General features: G+C 36.0%; 2 long non-coding RNA genes across 2 annotated transcripts in view; both read left to right on the forward strand.

Moving 5' to 3' along the window:
• The window catches only part of LOC309662807, a 619,026-nt gene that overhangs the window by 157,149 nt on the left and 435,699 nt on the right, over positions 1 to 26,178 (forward strand). The window lies entirely within an intron of this gene.
• LOC309662784 lies at positions 1,600 to 21,471 on the forward strand. The gene is made up of 2 exons (XR_014264959.1): positions 1,600 to 12,694; positions 12,998 to 21,471. It is a non-coding gene; the product is annotated as an uncharacterized lncRNA (long non-coding RNA).

The following is a 26,178-nucleotide window of genomic DNA, read 5'->3' on the forward strand; positions in this document are numbered from 1 at the left end:
CCACGTCATCTTAGTGGGGAAGGGTAGGCATGGGGACTAATTTGATAGTCAAGGGTTCAGCAGTGTTGGCTACAACCAGAACATGAGATGGGCAAGCATCTGCCTCTTTCCCTTTTCTCTGGTCTTCCCCAGGAATCTGCCAGATTTTCTGCCAGCAGACTTCCTTCACTCAAGTCTGTCCAGCCTCCCACTGCCGTGCCTGTCTTCTCACAAGATTGGTTTTCTTTAACTGTAATATTTGTATGAACCAGAGCAGAGTTTGTCTTTCTCATTAGAGGTTGCTTGTAGTAGGTATACAGAAGATGCCATTTCACCCTGGGCCCTTCCCATCTGGAGCTTGTCCCTCATCTTGCCGGGTCCAGGCATGTCTTGGTCATGCTTCTTAGATGTCAGCATATTTTACACCTAAGACTTCCCAGTGGTTTTAGATGGTTAAAGAAATGGGGATATCCATCTTTCCTTTTTTCCCTTTGCATATTTTTATTTACCACTTCACTTTGGGCATGACAGAATATGTTAGTTGCCTAGGACTGTCGTAACAAATTACCAGAAACTGGGTGGCTTAAAGCAAACATAAACGGATTCTCTCACGGTTCTGGAGGCCAGAAGTTTGAAATCAAGGTGTCAGCAGGGCTGCGCTCCCTCCCAAGATTCTCCCTCTGGGGAGAATCTATTCCATGCCTGTCTTCTGGTGGCTGCTGGCAATTCTCATCACCCCTTAGTTTGTAGCTGCATCACTTCAGTCTCTGCTTCTCTCATCACAACGCCACCTTCTCTTCTGCGTCTTCTCCTTTTCTCTAATAGTAAGGACATTTGCCATTATATAGGGTCCGCCTAGTAATCCAAGACGATCACATCTCTAGATTTTTAATTTAATTCCATCTGCAAAGACCCCTTTCCACATAAGCTAATATTCATAGTTTCCAGGGATTTGGACTTAAGCTTACCTTTTTGGGGGCTACCATGAAAACTACTACGTATGGTAAGCTCAAGAAGGAGCACGTGACAGAGTGTAAAGCAAGCTCTTTCCACACCAATTTCTGGGTTTTTAGTCCTGGTTTTGCCTAGCTAGTGTTTACCTCTCCTGGGCTCAAGCAGTGTGCCCATATACATATACATTCAGGCAGGTTTATTTTTAGAAGGTACTTTTCAAAGTTTAAATTTCTTTAGAAAAATGCAGAGTACTAAATATGAGATCTGATCTGTTTTCATTGTTCTAGATTTCTCTTCTAGACATTTTGCCTGATAACCAACACTCATAATGTAGGATCACATCCCAAGCCTCATCTAGATATATAGCCAATATTATTTCCACTGACCCAGAAAAGAGCTCTACTATTAATCTGGTAAGTGTAGAAAATATATAAACACAAAGATTGAGGGAAGTCCTGACTTCAAATACATTATGACCCTTGTTTGATCTTTGGTTACTCCATTGATTTATACATATTTACACAGTTTATTTAACTGTTAACTACTCTTTTTTTTTTTCATAGAAAGTTTAGTGACTCTTGGAAATGTTTATTTCTTTCCTTTTCTGTGGAAAAATTTTCTGTGATAAGAACGCTACGGTTTTATCATTTCAGCCACACTGATAATGATTCTTAAACTTATCAGAAACAGTTACTTTAATTTTCTTCTGAAAGCAAGTGACTGCTGAGCTCGGCCTCATGAAGCTGATTAATTATGGTAATTGTGTCATATGGCGCTTGAAAATGGGAGTTTACAGAATTGCTGAGAGAACCCCACTCCTATGTGTAGTTGGGCAGGGTACATTTTTTACTTTCAGTCTGTATTCTTCCATATTCCACGAGCTGAATAATTTTCCCCCTGGAGAGAGAAACCGATATAGGATGTGACATCCTCTGAGTCCCATGATAGTCCAACCAAGGCCTGTCATACAAATAGATTAATGGTGCACCATTTTCTGTGCATTGAAATATTTGTCACAAGAACAAATGTATACTTTCTCCCCCTCCATTGTATGCTCTCATTATAGTCCTTGCCAAAGGAAATTATTATCTATTACTATTTTTTAGGAAAATGTTCTGTTCTTGGCATAAAATCGGCCATTAGAGTGATAAAAAAGTACAACAATAATGTTTTCAGATATAATTCCCTGAAAAATTGTTCATATGACAGAATATAAAAGAGCACACAATAATACAAAAATAGTCCTATTACCTTGATAAATGGTAGAGTGTAATGATTTTTAAAAAAAGAAGTCAGCTCACTGCCACAATTACATTGTGTTTTTAGTTTTTCTTTCGATTTCTGCTTTATTTTTCTTTAGATTCTTTAGATCTAGACAGGCAGCTGGTCTGTCCCACATCACACCTATTCTATGAATGGTTTAGGGAGAGGGGCTCAGATAGAAGATACTCTGCGTTTAGATGACTCCAGAAAGCAATTTAAGCAGCCCTGCTCCTTTCATGGCAATGTGTAGAAGCAAGAGCTTTTGCCAGTTATTTTCTTTGTTTCTTGTGGTATCTAACAGAGCATGCAGGGGTTCAGATATTTCTTAACACTGAATCTGAGAACAGAGTAAATTTATTTAAGTAACAAAGAATTAGAATAGGGCCTCACTTGAGATTTCAGTTACATTCATGTGGTAAAAGCTTAGCCATTTTGGCATTACATAACAATCCTAGCTGATGATATTATCTTAGGAAAATAATTCTTATTTCCCCAAATCAAAATGGGATACACATGCATCTCAGTTTCTGACAAAATAAAAACAATATGGTAACTATTTTTGTAATATTTTCTAAATAGATAAGTGTACATCTTTGTTCTTACTATAATAATTTAAATTATTTAAATTTTTAAAAATCAGGTTATTTAGACTTGTGGTTGCTAAGGGGGGTGGGGGAGGGATGGACTGGGAGTTTGGGGTTAGTATTACATTAGAATGGATAAACAACAAGGTCCTACTGTATAGCACAGGGAACTATATTTAATATCCTGAGATACACCATAATGGGAAAGAATATAAAAAAGAATGTATATATATATATATGTATAACTGAGTCACTGCTGTACAGCAGAAATTAACATAAAATTGTAAATCAACTTCAATAAAAATTTTCAAAAAATTAAAAATCATGCTATTTAAATATCACAAAAATGGCTTTAAGTCTCTTCAAGAGTTCTGGCAGATCCATCTCCTCACTCATGTAATACCAACTCAGCTTGTCAAAACATTAAATGTTTATTCTAAACTTTATTTCAATTTTCAACTAGATTTTAAGTCCTCAGTGGCAGGAGTTAGGCCTTTTCTCCTCTGGTTTCTCCTGAACATGCTTCAGCGATGAATGCCCTACCCACACGTTGCCTGCCCCCTTCGGCAGCATCTGTTGTAGTTGTCCGTCCTTGCAGCAGAACTTGGCATTTCTCCACATGCTTTAATGAAACAAACACATTTTGTTCCTCCAAAAGTCATCAGAGTACAGTCTAATATTCACTGAAGATTTACTGAAGATGATATCCAGAATGTATATCCACACTGCCGTAGACTCCAGGAGTCCTTCATACGTTTCTCAAAGCCCCTATTCAATCCTTCTATGAACCAGAGATTTCCCTCTCCACACCCAGATCCCCAGGCATTGCTCAGATATCCATCTTTCTCCTTCTTTTCTTTATTGAGCTAGATGGCTTTCTCCTTCTGCTGTAAAATGCTTGCACTTCTCTGTGTGTCAACAGAGTTATCAAAATCATTTTCCCCACCAAGAAACTTTTGGGCCAGTTGCTTGGGAGATAACATTTTCTCCATGTGTTACAAATATACAGTGAGTATTTTGATAAAGAAGGAAAACCATGATATTAGAACAAGTGTTCTAACAATCAGAGCTTCTTTAAAGTTCTGGCTTTATCATTTATTTGTATAATATTTTGTAAATGATTTACCTTGAGTAAATCTTAGTTTCCTCATTTTAAAAATTGATAGTATTAGACATACCTTATTATGTTTGCTGTAGGATTTAATAATGATATTTAGAAAGCACTGGGAATATGTTTTATGTGTGAAATAAGACCACAGACTGAGAATTTTTTCTTCGTAAGAATAATAATTCAGGAAAAAAGATGGGGAATGCATATCCGCCCGTAATGGACGACCACAGCATCCATATTCCTTAACACCACAAGTTTATAATTCATACATGACCAAAACCTAGGATCCTTTCAAAGAATTGTCTTATAGTGAACAGGAGAAGAGGGACCTTGAGACATTGAGATAAGAGGGGAGACCCTGTGATACTTAACAATGGAGAGAAAGGTGTATCTTGCAGACAAAAGAAGAAAATGAAGACTATTTAAAAGAAATATTGATACCATGCATTTGAAAGGAAACATATTACTGTGAGAGACTTAGGATCCGTGAAGGAGTCTCAGAATTGATTTGTCCAGCAGAGTAAAACACTGAAGATATACAGTGGGGTTGCAATGTTTGTTCTGGGTAGTAAAATATTAAGTACCTCTTTGTTAGTTGAGATTTTAACCTTTCAACAAGACAAACTTCTATTTATTGTGGAAGCTGATTTCTTCCTCGTTGGCACAGAGTAAGCTCCCAATAAATAGAATTAATGTGCCTTCTGCATTGAATTTTAATTTGTGTAACAAATGGTTGCTTTGTCCAAGTATTTAATTGATGTGATGCCTTGTTTTCATTTTGTATAAAACCCTTTATTCTCTGTTCCAATAAATATCTTTATTAGTAAAATAGAAAAATAAAGAAGGTTAATTTCAATTCCAGGAATACAGTCACACCTGTCAAGTAAAAATGGGAAAACAAGAAGCCTCTTATTGAAATGAAAGTATTGACATTAGATAGACATCTTTGCACATGTTATTCTCATTCCTACACTGTGTGGAAGGAGAAAAGAGAAACTCAAGAGAGTGCCTCATGACTTTAGGGAATGGAATTGAGATCCTAGTAATGAGATATTGGTTAAAGAAAACTATGTTAAACAAGCATTTAATTAGCCTCAGATGTTGTCAGCTTGCTGGCTGTGATGGGATTGAATGTGTGAGACTTTTTTCCTCTGAGCTTAATTTTCTTCAGGGGAAAAAAAAATTGTCACTGGTATTGCCACCCACATTTATCGTTATAAACTGCTTACATCTTACAGTGTGCTGATATGTGTGGGAATGTCACCTTGAGCATATGGGGAGCTCTTTTCCTCATTATAATTCAAAAATTCCATTTTAAATGTTGTCCTGTATATAGCAATCAAATCTGAAGATCCACCACTTAAACAGTAATGGGAAAGGTGAAAGGCCCAGGAGATGGCATCTGAAATCAGACCTAGCCAAAAATGTAACCTTATTTTTTAATCTTATGGTCTTATGATTAAAACTGACTTAACTTCTGTCAATTGGACACCAATCTTATGTTACATATTTTAGATATAGATATATAGATGATATATTATACATAGTATTTTATTAATAATTTTGTTAAACCAGTGATGTGCATAATAGTACCATTTTATGGGTCCTGAAATTGAGTCTCAAAGAGGTTAAGAAATGTGCCCAACATTATATATTAATGAAGGAACATAGAGCTGACTCATTTCAGCTATAGCTCAGTTATCTCACACTGTTGAAGAAGGAGATGGTCCACAAAAAGGAACTATGCCTCATATTTGGGGGTTACTGTTTAAACTTCATTATTTTTGTAAATCTTACCCACTTAGCTTGATAACTTAGACCCTTTCATTCACATCCTTATGTAAATCCCCAGGTGATCATATGCTATTTTGAATACCATGTCTTATTTTTTATAGACCCTTTTGCAATCTGTCTGTCAGTTATCACTTTTTGCTATTCTGGTGTTTTCCCTATTCATCCTAATTTTATCTTTCTAAACTTCTCTGGTTTGAGAACTAGATAGCTAAGGTATAAGAGAGAATCAAGGTACATTATTCAGGGTCTGAGATGGCCCAATAAAATCAACAGAGACAACGCCAGTCATACTTAAAGTGATTAATATGTATCAGTTAACTCAGACTTTTAAAGCCCATCTGAAGCTACTGATGTCCAATTTCGTGTATACAGAATTTTTGCCTCATCATAAATTTATAACTGTAGGATCCTTTGAGCCTTTACTCCTATTTTCACAATATTGGAATCACATAATTAAAGAAAATTCAAGCTTCTCGCTATTGATTGGTTTAAATTTAGACTTTCTTTTTGATCTAATACTTTAAAAAAAACAGTTTTATTGAGGTATAGTTGACATAAAAAGAACTGCACATATTTAATGTGGAAATTTGATGGGTTTGGACCTATGCAAACACTAGTGATAACATCACCACAATCAAGGTAACAGACATTTCTGTTACCTCTCAAGATGTCCTTATGATCCCTTTGTTTTTTGCTTTTTCTGTTTTTTGTTTTTTGTTTTGGTGGTAAGAACATAACATTTTATTCTGCCATGTTATTCATTTTTCCCTTGGATTCTAGTCTCACTTCACCATTTGAACTCAAAAGTCTCATTCCTAAAAGCCTTGGCATATACCTTCATCATAATTCTCATTTACTGTTTTTCTCTAATCCCTTCTATCTAATCAATTATCTTACCAGTTCAGCTGGTCCCAGGACCACTGTATCTGGGGAGCCACTTATAGTTAAAACCCTCTAAGATTCACTGCATAAATTAGAATTAAAAAAAGGATATTTTAGAGCACATTTTCTACAACAATGATCTCTAAGATGAGGAAGCAATGACTTCCAAGAGTCCTTCAAGTATCCATAATTTTTATATCTTTTTTCATTTACTTTTTAACTTTTGTGCTTCCCAGTTTTTCTGATCTTTTGATCAGAAATAAAATCTTCAGTTATTTTTTAATGTTTTACAAAGCTTCCCTTTTTCTCTTTTATTTTCATACTTTGTGGAGAGTTATTCATAGAACTCAAATTCCCAAGCAGTTTCAATTTCTCCTAACACCTAAAAGTATTTAAAGAACTGAAAATCTAATGTGAGAGTCTTGTAGCTTATGGGAGTGGAAAACGGAAGAGCACGTAAGCAAAGCCATTGACTAGGGGAAGGTTTATTTACTAACATATCTGTATTTACTGAGAGTGGCTTAGTATGGTGTATCTCCACAAGAAAGGAATGCCCCATTCCTTTTCCCACTCACCTCTGACCTTAGGAAAATGTCAACTTTGCCATAAAGACCAGTTCTAGACACACAAATCTGTATAATATCCCTTAATTGTATAAGGCAATAGTGATTTTTTTCTTTCTCCCAACTCAGGTATTTCCTATTGTCTATGAAATGCTTTTGTCATTTATTCAGTCATATTCTGAATAAAATGTTTGTATACATGTATATGTGTGTGTATGTAATATATACTGTATGCATAAATTAAATCTTTAATCCTCTACTTAAGAGTTGGTTTTTCAACTATTTGGGTAAGTTTGGGTAACTTACTTAAGTTCACTGAGATTCAATTTTCTTATCTATAAAATTTGGACATCTTTTCTGGTAGGTTAAGAAATGAATGTGGACAGCTGGCTTAAATATCATCATGAGTACAGTAGAGATATATCTTGTTTTAGAATCAGTTATAAATTAAGCCCTGAATCAGTAAAACAGAGTCTCCTACAGATGCTCCTCTACACTTCTAAAATTAATATTTCTTTATTTCTTCATCCAGGATGACAATGATAGATGACCACCCACTCATCTAGCCAGATTTTCAGTTATTTGTCAATAAATGGAAAGCTTTAGAATCTTCTACACATTTGTTCCTCAGCTTCTACCATTATGAAAGCCTACTTCATGCTCTATTACTTCATTTACCTGTGAACTTCAATTCATTTTCAGGAATGAAATAAATACAATTATACACACACACTCCTTGGTATATAGCCAAAAGATATACATGTATATGTGTCAAAATTATAGACAAGAGTGTATATAGCAGTACCACTTATAACAAACCCAAACTGGAAACATCTCAAATGTCCATATAAACAATATCATGAATAAATACATTGTGGAATATTCAGACAGTAGTATAGTCTACAAAAAGATAATGAACAAAGTATTGCCATATACAATACACAACAACATAGGTGAATCTCATAAAAGAAGACCAAAAGTATATATAATGTATAATTCCATGCCTATAATTTGCTAGTAGGGAAAGACAAAAAATGCTACATAAGAGTAACACCATGTCTATACTTTGCAGGTATACTTTGCAGGAAAAATTCATCCAAGATGTCAGACAGCAGGATAGTGTTTTTTAGGAGGAGAAAGGGGGAGAAATTGGGACTGGTCACAAGGAGAGCTTCTGGGATGCTAGTAATTTTCTATCCATTGACAAGTTTACATATTGGAAGATGTGTAGATATAATGTGTGGTTTGTACACTACTCTGTTTGTATGTCATACTTCAATGTAAATGAAAATTTCTCTCTTTTTCTGTTTTATTATATCAAGGTGAATTCCTGCAAGCTAAAAATGCTAATAAAGTGTATTTAATAAGGGATAGTCTATCTCTTGTGAGAAATATGGCAGTTTCTCAGTAGAACTTAGTTTTCCTTCATTGGTAATATTGCAGCCATTGTACCTGGGGCAGGGATATAGTGTGGACAGATCATTATCCAGTAACTGACAGCATACACCCATACATAAGGGACTTCAGGCTGCTAAAGGAATTTCATGGCATACACCTGGAAGAGTTAATTTCTTCAAAATATATAAATAACATAAAAGAACAGTTTTAGCTACAACTATTTGGTAAATAAAGGAACTGATATTTAACTATCAGTATATTTCCTAAGATTAAAACCAATCTTAGCATTAAATTCAATTTTAGCAGAAATAGGCATCTTTAATTATCATTCTTCCTTCTGGCATTCAGTGATTTATATACATTTTCTTTCAAAATTCAGAGCTAATTAAGAGTCTTCTTCATTTGTTTATCCATTTATTCAGCAATTCCTTTCTGAGTCTCTATTATTTGCCACATTCTCTGCTAGGTACAAAATATAGAAACATAGACATAGCCATTGTCTTTAAGGAGCTTTTAGTGTAGAATGTTATGGAGAAGTTAAACAATTATTATAATACAGTATAATCTGTCTGCTAGGGTAAAGTTATTCTTATTGCAGTATGGAAGTAAGGAAGAGTGGCTTCTAACCCAGAAGGAAGGGGCTGGATCAGAACAAGGCAGAGACATTTGCTAAATAGGAGCTGACAAATTATAGTTGGACAGTGAATGAAGAAGGGCATGTTCAAAGGCACTTTCATCATTGAGTTTATTCTATTAATTGTTACCTATTTAGTATCCATCCTTCAGTAAAAGACATGAATGGATGGAGTTGGACTAATCTTTAATCACTGAGAGCCGTCATTTTTTGAGAGATAAAATGTGACAGATCCTTAAATAATGGGAAGATCAAATTTAATGTAGCCCTTAAAATAGAGCTCTCCTAACAAACAAGGTCTCCAGGAAGCCAGCAAATCATTACTAAAGTGGCTTCAAGACAATAACACTATCTAGATATGAGACCAGTGTAACTCCAGTAGAAAATGCTTAACCTTGTATTAATCCCATCTGCCTCTAAATCTTGATTATTAACAGAACCCATGTTCTACTCGGTAGGGTCTTTAAATAATTTGCTAAGAGATCAAGGAACTCAGAAGCCGTAAATGAGTGCACCAGGAGAAAGACATTTAAAATATAGAGCGCAGAGGCATGGAAAGAGAGAGTTATTATTGTTCTAGAGAACATATTTTTGTTTATGGTTTAGTTAGACCACCGGAAATTTTCATTTCCTGAATATTGTCTTAATTTGCAAAATTAAGGTTTTTATCTTTGTGCCTTCACTACCACTAATAGAGAAGCTATGCCTTTGCAGATCCTGTGTAGTCACAAAAACTGTTCTAAACACGTTTGAGTCTTAAGAAATGTCCATAAATTAATTTAAAGACAAAAATAATAAGATGTATTAACTTATTTATGACAAAAACTTTTGGAAGTTCAGTTGAAGGAGAATTTTTTAAAATAATAATGTAATATTCTAAATAAAAGAACCCATGTAAAACTGGCCCAAATTGGAAGACTCAGGTATTAGAAAGTGGCTATCAGAAGTGCATATGGGGCTTCCCTGGTGGCGCAGTGGTTGAGAATCTGCCTGCCAATGCAGGGGACACGGGTTCGAGCCCTGGTCTGGGAAGATCCCACATGCTGCGGAGCAACTAGGCCCGTGAGCCACAATTACTGAGCCTGCGTGTCTGGAGCCTGTGCTCCACAACAGGAGAGGCCGCGATAATGAGAGGCCCGCGCACCGCGATGAAGAGTGGCCCCCACTTGCCACAACTAGAGAAAGCCCTTGCACAGAAACGAAGACCCAACACAGCCATAAATAAATAAATAAAAATTAAAAAAAAAAAAGAAGTGTATATGGACGGTTAGTAACCAGCAGGCAAACAGAAATTAAGGGGACAAGTACTTCAAGTAAAAGATATGACAGTGCCAAAGATACCATGAATGACATTTGCTTCATTTTTGTCATTACAATTTATTGCTTACTATGTATAAGGCAATATCCTAGGTACTTGAAATACATTGATAATAAACCTATAAAGATTCCTGCCCTCGTAGAACTTACATTCCAGTGGGAATAGACAGTTCCCAACAGTACCCAATTTTCAGTCTAAATGTAGTAGCAGTGATAAAGAATGATAAATATAGCAGTATTGCTAATGCACTTTGTATTTCCATCTATTATGCATTCAAAAATCGTTAGACACCTGTTCTCCAAAGGCTCTCTGTCAAATGCTGAGGGATGAAATGAGACATGGTTTGCACACAAATTGCTGATTATCCTAGAAGCCAGAGATGTTTCAAGGTTTTTGGCGACTGGAACCACTGCTGTCTTGGACACCTGGTGTTTGAAGATATACTTCTTATAGTGAAATAAAGCAAAGGTTGTCTCTCTCCCATAGATTAAAAAACATGGATTTATAATACAGCTCTTCCACATGCTGTTCCCAGTTGGGCAGGCTTACGTATATCATTTCACATACTTGAAGACGTGTGTAGGATAAAATCCAGGAATTTGAGTTGCTGGGTCAAAAGGCACTTTGAGTTTATAAATTCAAGAAATGTATTCAAATTTCCTTTAGGGGGATTGTATAAATTTATATTCCAAATGTCAGTAGTTTTTCCCATGGCCTCAAGCACACAGTGTTATCAGATTTATGTGTTTTGATCATGTGGATTAAAAAAATGATATTCATTAGAGTCTTTACTTTTATTTCCTTATTAAAAGGAGGTTGAACATGTAATATTTTTAAAGTATTTCTATTTCTTTGAATTCTCTATTCATATTCATTGTTTATTTTTCTATTGATTCATTAATCCTTTTCCTACTTGTTTCTGGAAATCCTTAACCCTTTGTAACATAAATTGCAAATAAGTTTTTCTCAGTTTGTCGTTTGGTTTTGGATTTAGGTTGAGGTATTTTGCTATATATATGATATTATATTTTTATGTTGTCGAATTTATCCTTTAAAAAAATTTCATAGCTTCTGCATTTTGAATCATAGTTTAAAAGGTGTCAGCACCTAAGAGGTTATAAAATAATTTTTCTATTGTCTTTCCTCCTGTATTTTTATGGATTTATTTTATTTTTCATTTGAATGGTGATGCAATTAGAAATCATTGTAACATTCAGTATGAAGGACAATAGATCCACCTTCAGATTATTCCAGATGGCCCCCAGTGTTCCCAATACCACTGATTGAGTGATCCACCTAATTATCCAGTGACTTGACAGGACACATACCTATAAAATACAGTTGACTCTTGGACAATGCAGAGGTTAGAGGGGCTGGCCCTCCACATAACTGAAAATATATGTATAACTTACAGCTGGCCCTCCCTATATGTGGTTTGCATCCACAGTTCTGCATCCAGAGATACAACTAACCTCAGATTGTGTAGTACTGTAATATTTACTATTGAAAACATCTACTTATAAGTGGGTTCACATAGTTCAAACCCATGTTGTACAAGGGTCAACTGTATACTAAATTCCCATATACATCTGGGTTTAGTTTTGAACTTCCTGTTCTACTTATTGATCTGTCTAGCTAAATACAATTTTATTGCATTATATGCCAATAAAGCACAGTTATATTATTGGGCTTTAATGTTTAATATCTATTGATATTATTGCTTTTGGTTATTGCTTTTCTTTTTCTGGAATTTATTAGATATTTGTATCTGTTTGTATGTTTTTCCAAGTGAACCAACAAAGCACTTTATCTAGTCCTGTCCTAACATCAAAGGATGCGAGAAAAACTATTGGCATTGTTATCTGGATCATATTAAATTTAAAACAAATTAAAGAGTTGACATCTTTATGTTATTCAGCCTTCCTCTCCAAGAACATTTGGGCAAAGTCTTTGTGTCCTTTAAAATTATTTTAAAGTTTTCTTTATATAGACGTTATATATTTCTAGTTAGGTTTATCCCTAGCTATTTTATCTCTATAAAGTAATGTTATTTTTGCTAAGGTCCCTTCAAAGATCCTCCGTGGATATGGTCTTTTTCTGACTATGAAATAAATTTCAGGCATGTCTCATAGCTTCTCTTTCCTTTGCTGTCCCAAGTACTTCTTTATTTCAGAGATTAATTGGTCTGCCCATTGTAATAATCAATTCTCTTAGGTTTAATTAATTTTTTTAATTTATTTATTTTTATTTTTTGCTGTGTTTGGTCTTCGTTTCTGTGGGAGGGCTTTCTCTAGCTGCAGCAAGCGGAGGCCACTCTTCATCGCGGTGCGCGGGCCTCTCATTATCGCGGCCTCTCTTGTTGTGGAGCACAAGCTCCAGACGCGCAGGCTCAGTAGTTGTGGCTCACGGGCCCAGTTGCTCCGCGGCATGTGGGATCTTCCCAGACCAGGGCTCGAACCCGTGTCCCCTGCATTGGCAGGCAGATTCTCAACCACTGCACCACCAGGGAAGCCCCAGGTTTAATTAATTTTTAACATTTGTTATCACCCCCAGCTTAGACCTGTTCAGTCTTGGAATGCTAAGGTTTGGGATGGGTGTGCTTTGCTTTTACCAGAGAGCACACTGTCATGTGTGGTGACATTATAACGTGACAGTGGTTCCCCTGCACAAGGTGGAAGCACACAATTGCTGCTCTTTCTCTCCTGAGCTTTTATGTTGTTTTCTGTTTTTATTTGTTTGTGTGTTTTCAGAGATCATCCTGTTGCTTCATCGTCTCTTCTCTGGCAAGGCATTTTAGACCCCCTCCCTCAGTCAGCCTCTAGGCTTCCAGCAATTACCACCCCACACCCACCCCACTATCCTCTCTCAGTCTATATCTATTTTTTTTACTGACCGTTTTTGGGAGAATGTTCTAGAAAGCCCAGGCTGACCCTCTCCCAGTGATAATGCTGACTTTGGGAGTACTCCACTCTTTCCTCACCTCCACCCGAGGGCAATTTACTCTCAGTGCAGCCTTCTTTCTTGGTAGTGTCATGTAGAGGCAACTCCAGACAGATTTTCATCTGTAAGCCCTTGGTGAGAGTCAAACACTGATCATCAGAACTTTAGGAGGTGGTCACGTCTCCTGTTATCTTAAATGGGAGCGAAATATCCCCCCCCTTCTCCTATGGAGAGTGTAAGCAGTTGGGGAGCTTGGGACATACATAGACTTCCAATAACACTATCTGAACTGATTTCTCTGTGTGACTCTTGACCCTCACTGTTCCACAGGTGAGCTGAGTGATCCCTAACACTGGCAGAAGCAGTTTTCATGGCCTCAGCTTCTGCTACCTATGTTGTCTGGCGGCTTGCTTTAGGATGTGGAGGTTTTAAGTACCTAGTCTATTTCTCTTTTTCCTTGGAGTCTCAGCTAAACTGAGAAAGAAGGAGTCCTGTTTTAATACCCAAAAAGACAAAAAAAAAAAAAAAACCTGCATTGCAGAAATTTGAAGATGAAAGCACATTGAGGTCACTATGATGAATACTTTGGTTTTTGACTGTGGTCCCCTTGATTTCTAGAATACACGGACATTTCTCAGGGGAATAAATTCCCTGGATATCTTCATTCACTTAGGTTCATTCTAACTTGATCGAAAAAAATTAAAAGTACAGGTGAATCAAATTTATCAGGATAACTTAATATTCTCTTCATTATGTTTACATGATAAAGTTCTGTTGTCTTTTCTTTGGCCAGATTTTTTTCACATTTTACCTTTTTTTTCCTCTTCCATTTCTAGAGAATATTTCTCTCGTTTGAAAGTAGTGTTCCCCAGCCTTTTAAGGATACCTCAGTGTGGACTTTTCTACATACTTTATTTTGAAAAAAGTAAAAATACCATTGTTCAGAATCAAGAAGCTGAAAATACTGTAGTAGGAGTATTTTGCTAACCATAGAATCGCTCCCTACTTCATCATCTGATAAATGCAAACTGACTTTTGGTTCCTCTTCCGTTTTCATGTTCTACTCATGCTTCTACCATGGCATAGACAGCTTCCTTCTTGCCCTCCTTTGACTAACCATCATCCATTCATCCTACAAGATTCAGCTTAGACCTATATTGAAAAATGTGTTTATAAACAGAGCTAAGCTGAGAATGTTATTGTCAAAGGATATAAAAAATAGCAAATTTTAAATTTGATGGTTTTCTCCATCATATCCATCATAAAATATAGAATATTCTATATGAATGTTATTGTTTCAGATTGAGCATGACATATGCCCCTGTTACCTTTTAGACTGAAAATGTCAAAGAATACAAATATCCTTTTATTCTTTTTTTATATTTTTTGTTTTAATATGACTATATAAGACAACTAAGGCCCCTATATTGTACATATGTCTCAGAAAATTAGTACCATCAAGTCATAGGAATTGAAGAAATTCTAAAGCTTATCTAGGTAAAATTTCTGCTGAATCCAAGAGTTCACTCCAGTACATTACTATACAATACAACATTGACAACTTGTCACCAACTATTTGCTTGAATAGTTCAGGTGAAGAGAGTAGCTTTTCAAAGCAGAGCTCTTTGGTGTAGTTTCAAATTTATAAAATCTTTTGTTATACAGGATCAATGTCTGCTACCCTGTAATATGCCCACATTTTCTCTGGGAAAGTTAAAGCCTATCTGTTCTTTTAGCACCTAGGAATTAGATGCTTGTTTTGTGACAAGTGTAGGATGAGATAGTCAGGGATAAACAACAAATAAAATATTAGCTTCCTACCCTAGAGAAGGTTACAGTCTTGTGACAACTTCTCAGATGTTTGAGGATAATTATTGACTTAAAGTTAATAATGCTCACATTAAGTAAATTTTTTAAGTATAAAAATCTAAAAGTATATTAGGTGATAATTGTTACAGATAATCTCCTACTCAGGGAGTTTTGTTGAAACACTTTTTTTTAGTGTGCCAATGCAACTTGAAAAAAGTGTATTTTTTATGTAAATTTGGCAGGGTTTGAAATCTTAAAATAAAATTTCTAAAAGTTGCTGATTGTTGAAGATATAGCAAAATAAATATATGTATTTTTAATAATTACATGAAAATTATCTGATAATTTCAGTTTTGCAGAGGTCAAATGTGAGTTTCTCTCTATAAACTGATGCAATAATTTCAAAACCAAACAGACTTTTTATATACTATTAATGGACTTTTACGGTATAAATCATAGAAAACAAGAGTTCTTCTGTATTCTGTGCTGTTCTGACTGCACTTCTTTTACCTTGTTCACTCCTGAAAACCACATTGTAAGGGGCTACTGAAAAGCTTGAAGACAGTGAAAAATAACCAAGATGATGAGTCTTTCAGAAAAGATTTTTCATAAAGAATCATTAAAGCAAATGAGAGAGTGTGAGGGATGCATGTAACTGTCTTCACATGGTAGAGCAGATGTCACCTAGAAGAAGAAATAAGAGCTATTTTTTTGTAACTCTAAAGGGAAAAACTAAAACCACTGTCTGAATGTCACTGGGTAACACATTCCAATTTACAATAGCAAGAGTCGTCTTTATTGAATCTTCCCCAGTGTAGAAAAGACAACTTCACTGAAAATAAAAGTGTTATGACAAAGGATGACTTGAATATTTGTTTGGTGTCTTTGAGAGAAATTCTTGTGTCATACGTGGTGTTTAAAAGGAGACAGGTAGAAAGGACAAAAGAAACGGAGATGATGAGATATTATTTAAATTCCATATATAGAGACTTTAAGGAATTGTAGAAATTATGTCAGTCTTCCAAAATTATAATGAACAAAACAGCAAAAGCAACAATCACTGTAAGAAAAAAAAAATTAATTTATACACATTTGTTAGAAAAAAAGTAATGTATCTAAGAAACACCTTAGACAAATGGCCATTTTTTCAATAAAATCTATTGTAATGGGGATTTTTTTTCTTTAACCTCATGGATGAACAGAGATGGACCATACCCTCTTGTATGAAAGAAGTAAAAATTATGCAAAATACACAAGACATTTTTTAAGATATTGGACATCATCATATGAACTATAATGATCCCTGTAAGGGGGGAAACAAATGAAGTGAGCCTTTGATTCTCCAACTTGTCAACCTGAGAGAGTTCTTAGACCAGGGCACAGGGATGGAGAACCTAGCTGGAGCCTGGCAGTAACTTGAGTTGATGGGATGGTGCTGAGAGCCCAGGAAGACCAAGGTGACAAGAGTAAGCAGAGAAGAGTAGCAGAGAGGAGAGACAGCACATGGATAACACTCTGGAGATCTGCATAGGGCCTCCCTTCCAGTGTTAAGCTGAATATTTACCATTGTGAGCATGTTAAGAAACTAACCAAAGGAGGGGAAAGAGCCACCTGAAAGGTTTATCTCAAGCTGATATGCGGCTGTGAATAGTTCCTGTTCTCATCAGCCATAATAGAAAATCTCATAATTGATGGGGTATTGGGTAGAGTAATTAGAATGATTTTGCCTCAGTAATGGGGAAAAATTCGCCTTAGGCAACATGTGGATCTGGCTCTACCTTACAAAGTTTATTAGCAAGGCAAAGAGATCAAACTGCTTCCCAGTAATTAACTATATCATGAAACATGGCTCAAAAATACTTACGGGAAATCAAAAATATCCAGAACTCAATAAGATAAAATTCATAAACTGAATGTCTGGCATTCAATAAAAAACTACCAGGTATGGAAAGAAGCAAGAAAATACAAACCATATGAGAGATAAATCAATCAAAACAGACCCAGAATGACACAGATGATAGAACTAGCTGACAAGGACATCAAATCAGTAATTATAACTACACTCTGTGTGTTCAAATAATTAAATGAAAGGTTAAGGATGATGGAGACATGGGATATATAGAAAAGATACAAATAAAATTCTTGAGTTAAAAAGTAAAGTGATTGAAATGAAAAATATAGAACCTGAGGTTAACAGTACATTAGATATTGCAGGAAAAAAGTTAGTGAGTTTAAAGACATAACATTAGAAAATACCCAAATTAAAGCACAGAGAAAAGACTGAAAAAAGTGAACACAACTTCAGAGAGCCAAAGAACAACTTCTAGCAGATTTTAAATATGTAATTAAAGTCCATGGAGGAAAGGGGGGCAGAAAAATACTAAAAAAGTAATATTCCTATTTTTTTCCAATTTGATGAAACCCACAAATGCAAACTCCCAATTGCGCAAAGCACAAGAAAGATGAAGGAAATTACACCTTGGCACATCGTAATCCAGTCTTAAAGAGACAAATCTTTAAAGCAGATGAAAAAAATGCAAATTAAGTACTGAGACATAAAGATAAAAAGGATAGTTGCTTTCACTTTGGACATAATTCAAGGCATAAAATAATACAGTAACATCTTTAAAGTAAAAAAGGAAACCAAATATCACCTAAAATTCTATACCCAGCCAAAATATTTTCCTAAAATGAAGACAAAATAAAGATGCTTTGAGACATACAAGACTGAAAGAACTCATCACCAGCAGACCTAAACTAAAAGATATAAAAGGAAGTCTGTGAGACAAAAGGAAAAGGAAATAGAATAGAAATATGGATCTATAAAATGGAAGGCAGAGCACTGGAATTGGTAACTACAAGGATAAATATAAATGTATTTTTTTATTATTTAAAATACTTCAAAATAAAAGCGACTATTAAAAATAATAATAATGTATTGCTGTGGCTATAGATGGAGGTGCTAAGAAAAGTTCTGAGTATACTTATTAATCTAAGCCATATGGAACCAGGAAAGAGATGAATTAGTTGGCTTATCAATTCTTCCTAACAGAGTAGAAAAAGACATACAGCTAAAAGTCCTATTTGGGTATTGATTTATTCAACTTTTACTATTGGGTTGCCAAAAGGGTCGATCAGTTTCTTCCGTAAGATGGCTCTAGTAGCACGTAGCTGTCTTTAACTTCATTCGAAACAATTTCATTAGAACAATGCGACAGCTGTCATATCAGCGTGCATTTAAAAAAAGACTTATAATTGGTGAATTTTTGTGTAGCCATTTTAATATTGAAAATGGAAGAAAAAAAGCAATATTTTTGGCATATTATGCTTTATTATTTCAAGAAAGGTAAAAATGCAACTGAAACGCAAAAAAAGACTTGTGCAGTGTATGGAGAAGGTGCTGAGACTGAATGAACTTGTCAAAAGCGGTTTGCAAAGTTTCATGCTGGAGATTTCTCTCTGGACGTTGCTCCACAGTCGGGTAGACCAGTTGAAGTTGATAGCAATCAAATCGAGACATTAATTGAGAACAATCAACGTTATACCACGCGGGAGATAGATGACATAATATCCAAATCAAGCGTTGAAAATCATTTGCACCAGCTTGGTTATGTTATTCACTTTGATGTTTGGGTTCCACATAAGTTAAGCAAAAAAAACCTTCTCAACTGTGTTTCTGCATGCGATTCTCTACTGAAATGTAATGAAAACATTCTGTTTTTAAAACAAATTGTGATGGGCAAAGAAAAGTGGGTACTGTAGGATAAGGTGGAATGGAAGAGATCGTGGGGCAAGTGAAATGAACCACCACCAACCACACCAAAGGCCGGTCTTCATCCACAGAAGGTGATGTTGCGTATATGGTGGGATTAGAAGGGAGTCCTCTATTAAGAACTCCTTCCGGAAAACCAACAGATTAATTCCAACAAGTACTGCTCCCAATTAGACCAACTGAAAGCAGCACTCAATGGAAAGCATCCAGAATGAGTCAACAGAAAACACATAATCTTCCATCAGGATAATGCAAGACCACATGTTTCTTTGATGACCAGGCAAAACCTCTTACAGCTTGGCTGCAAAGTTCTGATTCATCAGTCGTATTCACCAGACATTGCACCTTTGGCTTTCCATTTATTTCGGTCTTTACAAAATTCTCTTAATGGAAAAAATTTCAATTCCCTGGAAGACTGTAAAAGGCACCTGGAACAGTTCTTTGCTCAAAGAGGTAAAAAGTTTTGGGAAGATAGGAATTATGAAGTTGCCTGAAAAATGGCAGAAGGTAGTGGAACAAAAGGGTGAATATGTTGTTCAATAAATTCTTGGTGAAAATGAAAAATGTGCCTTATTTTTACTTAAAAACCACAGGCATTTTTAAGCCAACCCAATAGATTATGCCACAATAACAAACAACCCCAAAATTCTCAAGGCTTACCACAACAAAGGCTTATTTCTCACTCATGATAAATGTAAATTGCAGATTATCTATGACTCTGTTCCAGGCTGAAGTAACATTCCTAACTAGAGCATAGCTCTTCTTACACAAAAGGGAAAGGGAAGTATGGGAACCACACCTGGCTCTTAAAGCTTCTATGCAGAAGTAGCATACTTCATATCTACTCACATTTAAGTCTCTGAGCAAGTCGCATGGCCTAGACTGATGGCAATGGGGCAGGAGTGTTTAATCCTTTTAAAGGGAAGGCAATGAAAAATGGAAACAATAATAAAAATGTATCACACATTCCAACTCACAGTGACCCAGCTGAGTGTGGTCTAATTACATGTATAAGACTGATAACTTGCCTCCCACTTCTATCTCTGATGTAACAATGTGATACTTTATCCTGAAAATACTGTGTAAATTTACCTTGGTGTCTTCCTCGTCATCACGAACACTACCAAAGGGCTTTTCTTATACTTCAAACTTTCATGAAAACTCTAAATGAATATGCCAAATACAAGTAAAAGTATTAAAAAACTGGTGAATTTTTCTCACTTAGAAAATGTTGAGAATATGACTAATTGAAGATGAAATGGAGATTAACCCAACATCTAGTGCTCTATTTATTTAACATCTAATATGTGCCAATCTCTGTAGTATATATTTTACCTGCATTATAACATTTTTTTTTCTTCATAGTAATCTTGGAAGTCAGATGCTTTTTCTTATTTTACAAGATGATCTATAACTTGGCTCCAGATCTAAGAGCTGTGTAGAAACAGGAAACAAATTAAAATCCAGCTCAGCTCTGAAATAATAGGTGAGGACCCTTACGGTATTCTTTCCCCATCATATACAGAGCAATTGTTTAGAGAAGTCCACATATTAAATGACCTAAATATTATACAAGTGTAGTATTCGTTGAGAAAATTAATTCTGTTTGCTGTAAGAGTGAAACCTAGAAGTCTGAGTGACTACACACAATAAAGGTTTACTTGTCATTATGTAATGTCTAATGCAGGGCACGTGACCATTCTTCATCTTTTAATTACTCCGTCTGAACATTTGTCCCCAGGGTGAACAGGACAGGGAAAGCAAGGCCAAAGGGCACACTGACTCATAGCCCATGGGTCAGTATTGGCCACAGAACCCCAGCTGACTGCAATGGAAACGGAGGCAAGACATGGAATATTCGTTGGGCAGGACCTGCTTCTACCACATTGTGTAACACAGGTAGAAACATTTAACCACAGAGAAACACATATGTATATTTATGTAAAATAAGAATCAATAAATATAATTGGTAATTGCTTCATGGCCTTAAATAAATTTCCCAATTTCTTTCAGAACACAAGAATTACATTTTTTACAATACATAAAAGCTCTGAGCACATACTAGGCATCTATAAATTTTAAACCAAATGCAGGAAAATATATGTTTGTATATTCTGTCATAAACTTAGGTTACGGACCAGCGGATATTAAACAGAATGAAAGAAAATACATTTGCATTTTAATGCAGCAAATTGTACAGGAATTTTCCTATTTACCTATAGAAACTCTGAAGTCTTTCACTAAAGCAGATGTGAAATGCTCCCACCCTTGAGAGATAATTAGGCTGTAGTTTCTAAGACTTTTTAAATGTAGAAATTTCCTGAATTTATTTTCATTTATTCTAGAGTTATATAATTTTTGCTTGAATTTTAGTATTGAATAGTACTTATAATGGTTATTTTTTTGTTCATGTCTAGCACAGAGCCTTAAGGCACAGTATCATCTCCTGGTAAGCAAGACAAAGAAATAAGTGAAAGCATTTTCCTCTTTCCATTGTGGTTATTCATTTATTCTCTTCTGATCAGGTGTCCCCAGATATAACAATTTCACTGGAAATAACCTCAGGACTTAAGAGAACAAAATAGATCTGGTTTAAAAGGGCTAATGGTACCCTTTATATTAATCCCAAATTTGAAACTGAGGTCAATGATCCAAAATCCAGGTCAAATGAGAGAAGAAGTGATATAGCCACCATGGAAAACAGTCTGGAGGCTCCTCAAAAAATTAAAAATAGAGACACCATATGATCCACCAATTCCACTTCTGGGACTATATCCCAAGGAAAAAGAACATTGCATGGAAGAGATATCTACACCCTTATGTTTATTGCAGCATTTGTTTTTACATTAGCCAAGACATGGGAACAACCTAAGTGTTCATCAACAAATACATGGATAAAGAATATATATATATGTAATATAAATATAATATATATATAATATAATTTGTAATGGAATAGTATTCAACCATAAAATATAAGGGAATCCTGTCATTTGCAACAACATGGATGGACCTTGAGGGTATTATGTTAAGTGAAATAAATCAGTCAGAGAAAGACAAATACTATTTGATCTCATTTATACGTGAAATCTAAAAAAAAGCAAAAACAAAAACAAAAAACGAAAACATAAAACCAAACTCATAGAAAAAAAGATCAGATTTGTGGTTACCAGAGGTGGGAGGTAGGTGGAGGGGGAATTGGATTACGGTGGTCAAAGCATACAAACTTTGTTATAAGATAAGTAAGTACTAAATGTAATGTACAACATGCTGACTATAGTTATCAGTGCTGTATGATATATATGAAAGTTGTTAAGAGTAAATTCTGAGAGTTCTCATTGCGAAGGTAAAAAAAAATTTTTTTTTGTATCACTTGAGTTGATGCATGTTAGGGGAATAAATTCTGTGCATTAAATTTTTAAAAATGAAAGAGAAAGAGTCTGGAATCAGAATAAGTTGCTTAGAATTGGTGCTCAGATAACAAAACTAGATTAAGAGAACATACAAATATATACAAATATGTTAAATATATCCTGTGTTAAAAAGATCTGATTAACACTCAGAAATTAGAGAGATCCAGGAGATAACAGAGAGACATGTGATCATATCCATACCTCCAAACCAGAAGCAAGATACAAGAAAGGGTGAAGTTGAAATGTTCATATTCAAATGGGGTTTTGGGAAAAACACACGTGATCAAAATAAAATTGGGCCTGGGATAGCATCTCGGAATCCTGCAAATGAATGTAGTTCTACCATTTGTGACATCCAGGATTGTATTGCTCCCTAGAAACTGCCTTTATTATAAGAACGGGGTTTTTTTTGTTTTTTGTTTTTTGCTTTTTTGTATATTTTTTTAAGAGCTAGAAAGTGAAGGAGGGCTGCTCCCAGAAATAAGATCTGGTTCTGTGGGTTCAGGAGATTACCTTATCATACTAAAATCAAAAATATAAAGTGTTCAATTATATCTCTTGCCAACACAACAGGGCTTTGCTTCAAATGAAAGAAGATATAGTATCAAAAAAAATAACAAAGACAGATCTATAGGACTCTAAATTACATACATAAACAACTTAACAACCCATCAACTTCAGCATGTCAGCAAAAAGCAATTAATATGCCATAGCCCTGAATCTTTGCCCAAATTAAATCTTGATGTGCTTAGAATTTTACCATCATGCTGACAGTTTAATAGTACAAACATGGTCAGTAAAATTTGAATTGTGTCCATTTACAATGGTATCCAATTTGCTTAAATTAAAATCTATGGTTTTGTTTCAGTTTAGTGGCAAAATTAGCAGAGAATATCTTGCTCATTTCTTGAATTTGTCAATTTTGTCAACTACTTACTTCAAGTGATAACAATTTTTATTTATCACCTTTTTATTGTCTCTGACTCAAAATAGATTGGGTCCCAATGCAATATGGTTTATACTAAGGAAAATTCAACACACAGAGAGTCAGGCTTTAGCCCTAATAATAGGTTTGATTACTAATGGGTCTAATAATTTCACTGTGAAGCAATGTTTCACTTAGTTATGAACCCAAAAAGTGTCCACAAGTTAACTATTTCTCCTGTCTTTGTGCTACTACTTTGTCTTGATCTGTCTCTCTAACAAAGCACCTATCATAATAAAGATAATTTTTTACAATCTCATTTTTCCTATTAAACTGAGATGTTCTTAAGAGCAGGGCTGGCATATAGCTGATTTTTATATCCCTTGTACATTGCACATTGCTGGGCACCTAGTAATTACTCAACTTCATTTTCTTGAATTGAACTGATGGAATGATAGTGACATACCAGAGTAAACCATTTGAATGGCCTCTCTCCAGGTAGAAATAAGTGCTCATTGACCCTTTGACCTTCAGGCCTTTTGCATCCATTTCACATTTGGAAGGGTAATGGCAAATCTATATCTACTCTGATCGATATCAGACTGTTCCTGAAACACTGCAGAAGTAGGGAGAGATAACCTTAAGGAAAAATTGTTTCTGTGAGCAATTTTGTATCCTTTTCAGTTTCCAGAGGCTGCATGAGATGACAATAAATAAAAGGCAGATGCTGTTAGAGAGTGTGAACATTTGATTATCTTGTTAATAAACAGACCAGCTCCTGTAGAATTGTAACATTTTGTAGGCTTGCTGTTGATGTTGTTCATTTGAAGTTAATGCAAGGGCTGCAGCCCCACCATGCTGAAACAGCAGACTGAAATGGCGAAATGTTAGCCCACTTTGTGAATGAAACACCTTCAAGTTTAGTAGTAGAAAATATCTCAAATTATTGATTGAATTTTGGAAATCATTTAGTGATTTATTAGCAACTTCTTCCCTTCTCTCGTTGAAAATATTAGCATATATAGCCCATCTCTCCACTTACTTTGATAAATTTCCCATTTTATTCATCTACAAGGCAGACGGTCCCCATTTTTAAAAATGTTGTCTTAGGTAGATTATTGTCTAAATTACATAGATATTTCATGAACTTTCATACACTATCAGTAATATCAATAATATAATAAATTTGAAAAATAATATCATTGTCTCCATTTACACATAGAGAACTGAGGTGCAAAGATTTTAAGTAACTAAGTCAAGACCACATAGTTGATAACTTGTCTTGGATACGAAGAGCAGTGAGCTGAATTCCCTTTCTTTTTCCTCTACACTATGATATCTCTTCTGAGATCAAGTATTTATATTATGCAGTTATAAAAGCAATTATGAAATTGACAAAGCAATTCACTCCCAGGTTGGAACATGTCCTTCTTCTTTCTTAGCATTCACAAAAAGAGAGTTCTAATTATGCTTGTCAGTATTTACTAAACACAAGACCATACTAAAACCATAAACTTTACCTAAGATAATACATTGCAGGCCTTTGTAGACTTTACAAGGTAGATTTATATATGCGCTTTATCTTGTTTCCAAAAATTGAAACAAAGAATAGGTCAAATACACACAGTTGTGCTTCTATCTGAATAAAAGACTGTGGAATTGGGAAAAGAAGGAGTCCCAGGCATTCATTTAACTAATTACAAATCATTCGATTGTCAAAAGTCTCCACTTTTGAAATGTCACTGTGAAAACTGATTTTTCCATTTTCCTTCAACGCAAAATTTGGACTTTGTCTTTAGAGTGGTATGCCAAAACAGAAGGAGTCTCTATAGGATAATTTTCTATTTATTATTGAGGATTCTGATTTCCAGTTGCATTGAAAAGTGTTGGGAGAGGAGAACCTTCAAGATGGCAGGGGAGTAAGATGTGGAGATCACCTTACTCCCCACAAATACATCAAAAATACATCTAAATGTGGAACAACTCCTACAGAACACCCACTGAACGCTGGCAGAATAACTCAGACTTCCCAAAAGGCAAGAAACTCCCCACGTACCTGAGTAGGGCAAAAGAAAAAAGAAAAAACAGAGACAAAAGAATAGGGACGGGACCTGCACCAGTGGGAGGGAGCCGTGAAGGAGGAAAGGTGTCCACACACTAGGAGCCCCTTCACGGGCGGAGACTGCAGGTGGCGGAGGGGGGAAGCTTCGGAGCCGCGGAGGAGAGCGCAGCCACAGGGGTGCAGAGGGCAAAGCGGAGAGATTCCCGCACGGAGGCTCGGCGCCGAGCAGCACTCACCAGCCCGAGAGGCTTGTCTGCTTCCCCGCCGGGGCGGGCGGGGCTGGGAGCTGAGGCTCGGGCTTCGGTAGGATCGCAGGGAGAGGACTGGGGTTGGCGGCGTGAACACAGCCTGAAGGGGCTAGTGCACCACAGCTAGCTGGGAGGGAGTCCGGGAAAAAGTCTGCAGCTGCCGAAGAGGCAAGAGACTTTTTCTTACCTCTTTGTTTCCTGGTGCGCGAGGACAGGGGATTCAGAGCGCTGCCTAAACGAGCTCCAGAGACGGGCGCGAGCCGCGGCGATCAGCGTGGACCCCAGAGATGGGCATGAGACGCTAAGGCTGCTGCTGCCGCCACCAAGAAGCCTGTGTGCGAGCACAGGTCACTATCCACATGCCCCAGGAGCCTGTGCAACACGACACTGCCAGGGTCCTGTGATCCAGGGACAAGTTCCCCAGGAGAGCACACAGTGCACCTCAGGCTGTTGCAACGTCACAACGGCCTCTGCTGCCACAAGCTCGCTCTGCATTCCAGTTATAACTATGGCACCTCTCCCTCCCCCC

The sequence above is a fragment of the Balaenoptera physalus genome (assembly GCF_965194825.1).
Source record: "Balaenoptera physalus genome assembly, chromosome: 6".
Classification (NCBI taxonomy): Eukaryota; Metazoa; Chordata; class Mammalia; order Artiodactyla; family Balaenopteridae; genus Balaenoptera; species Balaenoptera physalus.